Source organism: Eleutherodactylus coqui, chromosome 3, assembly GCF_035609145.1.
Source record: "Eleutherodactylus coqui strain aEleCoq1 chromosome 3, aEleCoq1.hap1, whole genome shotgun sequence".
Taxonomy (NCBI): Eukaryota; Metazoa; Chordata; class Amphibia; order Anura; family Eleutherodactylidae; genus Eleutherodactylus; species Eleutherodactylus coqui.
Window position 1 is genome coordinate 155,067,561 of NC_089839.1, and position 7,582 is coordinate 155,075,142.

Consider the following 7,582-nt stretch of genomic DNA (forward strand, 5'->3'; position numbering starts at 1 on the left):
TCTCACTTTCTGGTGTCATAGAAACAGGAAATTTGGCACGAGCATTGATTATGTCATAAATAGGAAAAGTTAATAGGTCCCAACTCCATTATTCAATTCTAGCGCAAAAGAATTGGCGTCGAAATTTTACGTGCGGAATGTAATTTCTTCACTTTCCAGTGTCATAGAAACAGGAAATTTGGCACAAGCATTGATTATGTCATAAATAGTAAAAGCTAATGGGTCCCAACTCCATTATTAAATTCTATGCGCAAAAGAATTAGCGTCCAAATTTTACGTACGGAATCTAATTTTCTCACTTTCCGGTGTCATAGAAACGGGAAATTTGGCACGAGCATTGATTATGTCATAAATAGGAAAAGCTAATGGGTCCCAACTCGATTATTCGATTCTCTGCGCAAAAGAATTAGCGTCCAAATTTTACGTGCGGAATGTAATTTTTTCACTTTCCGGTGTCATAGAAACGGGATATTTGGCACGAGCATTGATTATGTCATAAATAGGAAAAGCTAATGGGTCCCAACTCCATTATTCAATTCTATGCGCAAAAGAATTAGCGTCCAAATTTTACGTACGGAATCTAATTTTCTCACTTTCCGGTGTCATAGAAACAGGAAATTTGGCACGAGCATTGATTATGTCATAAATAGGGAAAGCTAATGGGTCCCAACTCGATTATTCAATTCTATGCGCAAAAGAATTCTCGTCCAAATTTTACATACATAATCCAAATCTCTCACTTCCCAATGTCATAGAAACATGAAATTTGGCACAAGCATTGATTGTGTCATAAATATGAAAAGTTAATAGGTCCCAACTCGATTATTCAATTCTAAGCGCAAAAGAATTAGTGTCCAAATTTTATGTACGTAATCTAATTCTCTCACTTCCTGATGTCATTTTATATGAAGGAAACGTCGCATGGTTACCTCCACGTGGTGTTTCCTGGGTAACGCAGAGAACTATGCAAAATGGTGAACATATGTTTTTCCTCAGTATCTCTAAAGTAAGCACGACTTCATAAGATTTTCCGTGTGAACACCAGATAAACACCAGTACTAAATTAACTCGGGCAAAGCCGGGTATATCAGCTAGTATGTAATACAGAAACCACAGGTATGCCGGGTCGCCCGACGGCTTTACAGATGGATTCCACTACAGGATCCAACCCGGTCATGTGAAGCCAGTTTAAAGCTGTGTTGCTGTGCTGCAGTAGCCGCATGCATTCAAAGCCTGCGCATCCGTGGCAAACAATGACTACACAATCTTGCCGGTAATGCCAGCAGTAAAGGTGCATTTACACTCAAAGATGATCGCTCAAAAAATGGCTTTTGAGCAATCATTTTGCATAAACTACTACTTGATACTAATGCCTATTAGTACCAATTAGTAGCGTGTGAGCCGCCGGGAGCTGTATTCAGAGAACAGACCACCCTATGTTCACTGAATACATTCCCTTTGTTCTGCTGGTGGGGCTGACAGCTGAGACAATGTTATCAGCACTCCCCGGGCAGAACACAGCGTGCGGTCTGTCTTATCAGCTGTTCTGCTGAATGATGGATTTCATGCTGAACTGAAAATCATTGTTCGGCAGAAAAGTGAAAGATAGGCACGTTTACATGCATTGATTATCGCTCAAAAGATGGCTAAATCGGCCTAAAGGCTTATCTGGATAGCAGCGATGCAGCCAACAACCTGCTGGTTTATGCAGGTCCGTGCAGCTTGTTCATGAATTAAGTGTTCACTAGCTATAAGTTGTTAATGGCTGCATGGTTTGTCTAATACACCAGATTCTTGAGGCGGCAGGTAGTGAAAAATCCTTTGAATGACTGCAAAAGACCTGGGGGCAGCAGGTAGGGACGTTGCCATTTGCATAGTTAGGCACATACTAAACCACAGGTGTCAAACACAAGGCCCGCCGCCTCATTTTCTTTGGCCCGCCGGCTGTGCAGTAAGTTCCCTCACCTCTGTGCTGCTGTCAGTAGGCGATCTTCTATCGGCTTGTACTGTCTAGTGCAGACAGTAATTGAGTAGTGCCGATAGCAGACTGACAATGGCCGCGGAGGAGGGAAGAAGACTGCAGAGAACATGAGAGCGACGCTGAGGAGGAGCAGCTACAGGGTGAGAGCCTGGTCAGCACTGACCTACCCTCGCCGGGCCTTCCTCTGTTCATGGCTGCAGGCCTGGGAGACATCAGGGGCCCAAGAAGGACTAAGGGCAGCCAGTACACCTGCCAGTAGGACCACATTGGATGCAGGTAAGTATAAAAATGTGTATAAAAATGCAGAAGTGCCCTTGTGTGCGTGTGTGTGTATATATATATATATATATATATATATATATATATATATATATATTGTGAGACGGTGACCGGCAAGGTGCTGGAGGGCAGGTATGTGTCACCTAGGATGCTCTCCTATGCTGCCTTGGGGAGCGCTTGGGCAGATGCGTGCCACCGAGCAGCCTGAGCTCAGTGGAGGAAGCCGGCAGTATAGTGTTAGTAGCATTAAGCCACTAACACATTGTAGTATGTAAGAGGCTCCAAGCCACATAATCCGGGCCGGCTTTTCCTGGAGTGACCAAAGTGAAGGGTGGGATGGTCACTCCCACGTACCAGGTGGGGCTGGTACCAGGCCTTATAAAGCCTGGGCCTACAGGGCCAGGAGGAGAGCTGAGACCTTTGCAGGTCTGAGAGTCCTGGCTGGCTGTGTGCAGGAGCCATTTGTTTACCAGTACGTAGACAGGGACGCTACATGTATAGTAAGTGCTCAGACGAGCAGGATTTACTTTATGCTTGCCGGATGTAAAGGCCTGTATTTTGCTTTGTTTGCTTGGAAATAAACCCAGGCAAAGCCTGGACTAAAGACTTTATCCTATGTGTCACTGTCTCTGACTGCTTATGCCCAGGTTGCTACCGATCCTAAACGCTAGTCCCTCACATATGCTGTTTGGATGCGGGCAGCGGTCTTAAAGAGACATACACCAATTAATGGACATTTTGCTGCAGCAGCTGGAGAACCGTTGCTAAGGGCAACCGCCCAAGAGAGATTGACTGGAGAGTGCTGTAACCCCCATGTCCTGGGTGAAAGCTGCAATGGCATAGCCATCAGATACTGCCAAGATGGAGGAACTGATAAAGCAGCTGGTACAAATGAACGTGCAGCAACAGCAAGCGTTGGCCCAGCAGCAACAAGTGGCGGCGACCCAGCAAAAGATCCATGAGGAGGCCATGAGAGCTCAGGCCGAGACTAATGCTCTCCTGGCGCAAAGTGTGCAGAGGTCGTCTGGTTCGCTCCCCACCACCCGTACCGCGGTACAGACGGCCTTACAAAAGATGACGGCCACCGATGACATCGAGGCCTATCTCGCGGTCTTTGAGAGAGTGGCCGAGAGTGAGAAGTTACCGGCGCCTCAGTGGGCTGAGGTAGTAGCGCCTTTCCTGACGGGAGAACCCCAAAAGGCCTACTTTGACGTTGGTGAGCAGGATGCCAAGGATTATAATAAGCTCAAAGGTGAGATCCTGGCACGTTTGGGCGTGGACACCCATGTGCGGGCCCGACGCGTACACGCCTGGACTTTCACAGACGACCTACCAGCTCGCTCCCAGATGTACGACCTGTTCACCTGGTGAGAAAGTGGCTGCAGCCCCAGGAGTCGTCCCCGGCAGAGATCATACAGAAAGTGGTTCTGGATAAGTTTATACGCTCGTTGCCCCCCGCAATCCAGCGCTGGGTGGGACAAGGAGGTCCCCAGGACGTGGACCAACTCGTGAGCCTCGTCGAGAGGGATAAAGCCACGGAGGACTTACTGCAAGCCGTGCATCCTGGACGTTCCAACCCCGGGAACAGCAAGTCGGCTGGAGCCCCTGGTAAGACTGTTCCATATGTAAGGGGTGTCAAAAGTGTCCCAAGGGGAGGCGGCTCAGAGGGGGATCGTTTGGGGCAGAGGAGGAGCCCCAAATGGACATTCGAGTCCTGGGTAGAACCCCAAGGAGACCGGGCCCCCATACGATGTTGGCGCTGTCATGAGCCCGGGCATCTTGCTGCCAACTGTCCACTTACCGTGGAACCAATGGACTGTGACTCTGCCCGGCGGAGGTCGATGTTCGCACGGCCAGTGTGTTCTGCAGAGACTGCGTCAGAGACTGATCGACCATTATGTCACCTAAAGGTGAATGACTTTGCGGTGACAGCTCTGCTGGACTCAGGGAGCTTGGTTACGCTGGTGCACTCCAGCCTGGTTGATCCCACAACCTTCACCAGCCGTCGCATGGGGGTTGTTTGTGTGCATGAGGACACCAAGGAGTATCCTATTGCCCTTGTACGACTTGATACTCCGTGTGGACTTGCCACCCATGAGGTGGGCGTCATAAAATCCTTAATGCACACCGTGATCCTCGGGAGAGACTTTCCCCTATTTTGGGACTTGTGGCGACACCGAGGGTCGTCTGCAAATAAGGTTCATGATAATGCAAATGTGTATGATGTGTGTCCAGAACCGTTTGACCCTGAGGGTACGGTTCCAGCAGTAGGGGTGACCCAAGAGAATGGGGATAACTTTCCCTTAACAGTATTGGCGGGTGAGACGGAGGTACAGGATGAAGTAGTTGCTATGCCTGACTTAGAGGTCTCACGTGCCAATTTCGGAACTGAGCAGCTCCGAGACCCCACCTTAGTAAAAGCTAGGGAAAATGTTAAAGTGATAAATGGGGAGCCTCAATTCCCAGGGGCTGATACTGTGTTTCCACACCTTGCAGTCAACCAAGAATTGTTGTATCAGGTTGACAAGGTCCGTGGGGAGGTTGTGGAACAGATGGTGGTACCTCAGGCCTATCGTAGGATGGTCTTAGACCTGGCGCACAAGCATGTGCTGGGAGGTCATCTCGGGAGCGAAAAGATTAAGGAACGCATCCTTCAGCGTTTTTTCTGGCCGGGGGTACATGGTGATGTAAAACGTTACTGTGAGTCGTGCCCGGAGTGTCAGATAACAGCTCCTATGCCCCATTACCGGAGCCCCTTAGTGCCCTTGCCCATCATAGAGGTGCCGTTTGAGCGGATCGCTATGGACCTAGTTGGGCCCTTGGTAAAGTCTGCCCGGGGTCACCAACATATATTAGTGGTTGTAGACTATGCCACCCGTTACCCCGAAGCCGTTCCTTTACGCAATACGTCATCCAAGGGTATTGCAAAGGAACTACTTCACAAGTTCTCCCGCACGGGCATACCAAAAGAGATCCTGACGCACCAAGGAACCCCCTTTATGTCAAAGGTCATGAAGGAATTGTGTAAGCTGCTGAATATTAAGCACTTACGGACGTCAGTGTACCACCCACAGACGGATGGTCTGGTTGAGAGATTTAATAAGACCCTAAAAAGCATGCTAAAAAAGGTAGTCAATAAGGATGGGAAGGACTGGGACTGTCTGCTGCCATATTTAATGTTCTCAATCCGTGAAGTCCCACAATCCTCCACTGGGTTCTCTCCCTTTGAATTAGTGTATGGTAGACATCCCCGAGGGCTCCTTGATGTAGCTAAGGAGACCTGGGAGCACGAGTCCACCCCCTACAGGAGTGTTATTGAACACATCTCCCTCATGCAAGATCGAATTGCGGCGGTCATGCCCATTGTTAGAGAACATTTACAGCAGGCTCAAGAAGCCCAAAGCCGAGTATATAACCGGTCCGCCAAGGTGAGAACCTTCAACCCTGGGGATCGGGTACTAGTGTTGGTGCCCACCCTAGAAAGTAAATTCCTAGCAAAATGGCAAGGGCCCTATGAAATAATTGAGAAAGTCGGAGAGGTAAATTATAAGGTATACCAGCCAGGTAGGCGGAAACCAGAACAGTTGTACCATGTAAACCTAATTAAGCCATGGAAGGACAGAGAAGCCCTGACTGCAGTGAGCACCCCCCATGGTGCGGTCCCAGAGGTGTGTGTATCAGGGTCCCTGTCCAAATCCCAACAACAAGAGTCGAGGGAATTTATACAACGTAATTCAGATGTGTTCTCTGATATACCAGGGCGTACTGGTGTCATAAAACACGACATTATAACTGAACCAGGGGTAAAGGTTCAAACCGTACAGGGTTCCAGAAGCCCGCAGACGAGCCATCTCAGAGGAGGTCAAGAAAATGCTAGACCTCGGAGTAATTGAGGAGTCGAAAAGCGAATGGTTCAGCCCTATCGTGCTGATACCAAAACCTGATGGCTCTCTGCGCTTCTGTAACGACTTCCGGAAGCTAAATGACGTGTCAAAATTCGACGCATACCCAATGCCGAGAGTGGACGAGTTAATTGAGAGACTGGGTCATGCCAGGTACTTTTCCACTCTCGACCTTACTAAAGGCTACTGGCAGGTTCCCCTTACGGACAGCGCAAAAGAAAAGACTGCGTTTGCTACACCAGAAGGGTTGTTTCAGTACATCTGCCTACCCTTCGGTTTGCATGGAGCCCAGCAACCTTCCAAAGATTGATGGATATCATACTCAAACCCCATCGTCAATATGCGTCAGCATATTTAGATGATATCATCATCTTTAGCGAAGACTGGGACAGCCATCTACCCAAGGTACAGGCAGTACTGAACTCCCTTAGAAAAGCAGGGCTCACAGCAAACCCAAAGAAGTGCGCCCTGGGTCTTGAAGAAGCACGATACCTGGGATATATAATAGGTAGGGGTATTATAAAACCCCAGGTCAATAAAGTTGAAGCCGTTCAGAACTGGCCACAACCCACAACTAAAAAGCAGGTGAGAGCCTTTTTAGGCATTGTAGGGTACTATAGGCGGTTCGTACAAAACTTTGCTAGCATAGCAGCGCCCCTAACAGACTTGACCAAGAACAGTAAGTCAGTCATGGTCAAGTGGAACCCTGACGCAGAAAAGGCGTTCCAAGAATTAAAACGGGCCCTCTGTAGACGTCCAGTGTTAGTCACACCCAATTTTAAAAGGGAATTTATTGTCCAAACAGACGCGTCCGATGTGGGACTGGGAGCAGTTCTGTCCCAAGAAGTAGAGGGAGAGGAACATCCCGTAATTTATCTGAGCAGGAAGCTCACGCCACCGGAAAAAAATTACAGTATCGTTGAGCGGGAGTGCCTAGCCATCAAGTGGGCTCTGGAATCCCTAAAATACTACCTGCTAGGTCGGCACTTCAGGCTGATCACAGACCACTCCCCCTTAACCTGGATGTCACAGGCAAAAGAAAGAAATGCCAGAGTCACTAGATGGTTCCTGACCCTTCAAAATTTTAGCTTTTCGGTAGAGCACAGGGCCGGAAAGCTACAGGGCAATGCCTTATCAAGGACGCATTGCATGACGGCGAAAGGTGTCCGACCCCACAGGCTCGAACAGAGGGGGAGGGTATGTGAGACGGTGACCGGCAAGGTGCTGGCGGGCAGGTATGTGTCGCCTAGGATGCCCTCCTATGCTGCCTTGGGGAGCGCTTGGGCAGATGCGTGCCACCGAGCAGCCTGGGCTCGGTGGAGGAAGACGGCAGTATAGTGTTAGTAGCATTAAGCCACTAACACGTTGTAGTATGTAAGTGGCTCCGAGCCACATAATCCGGGCCGGCTTTTCCTGGAGT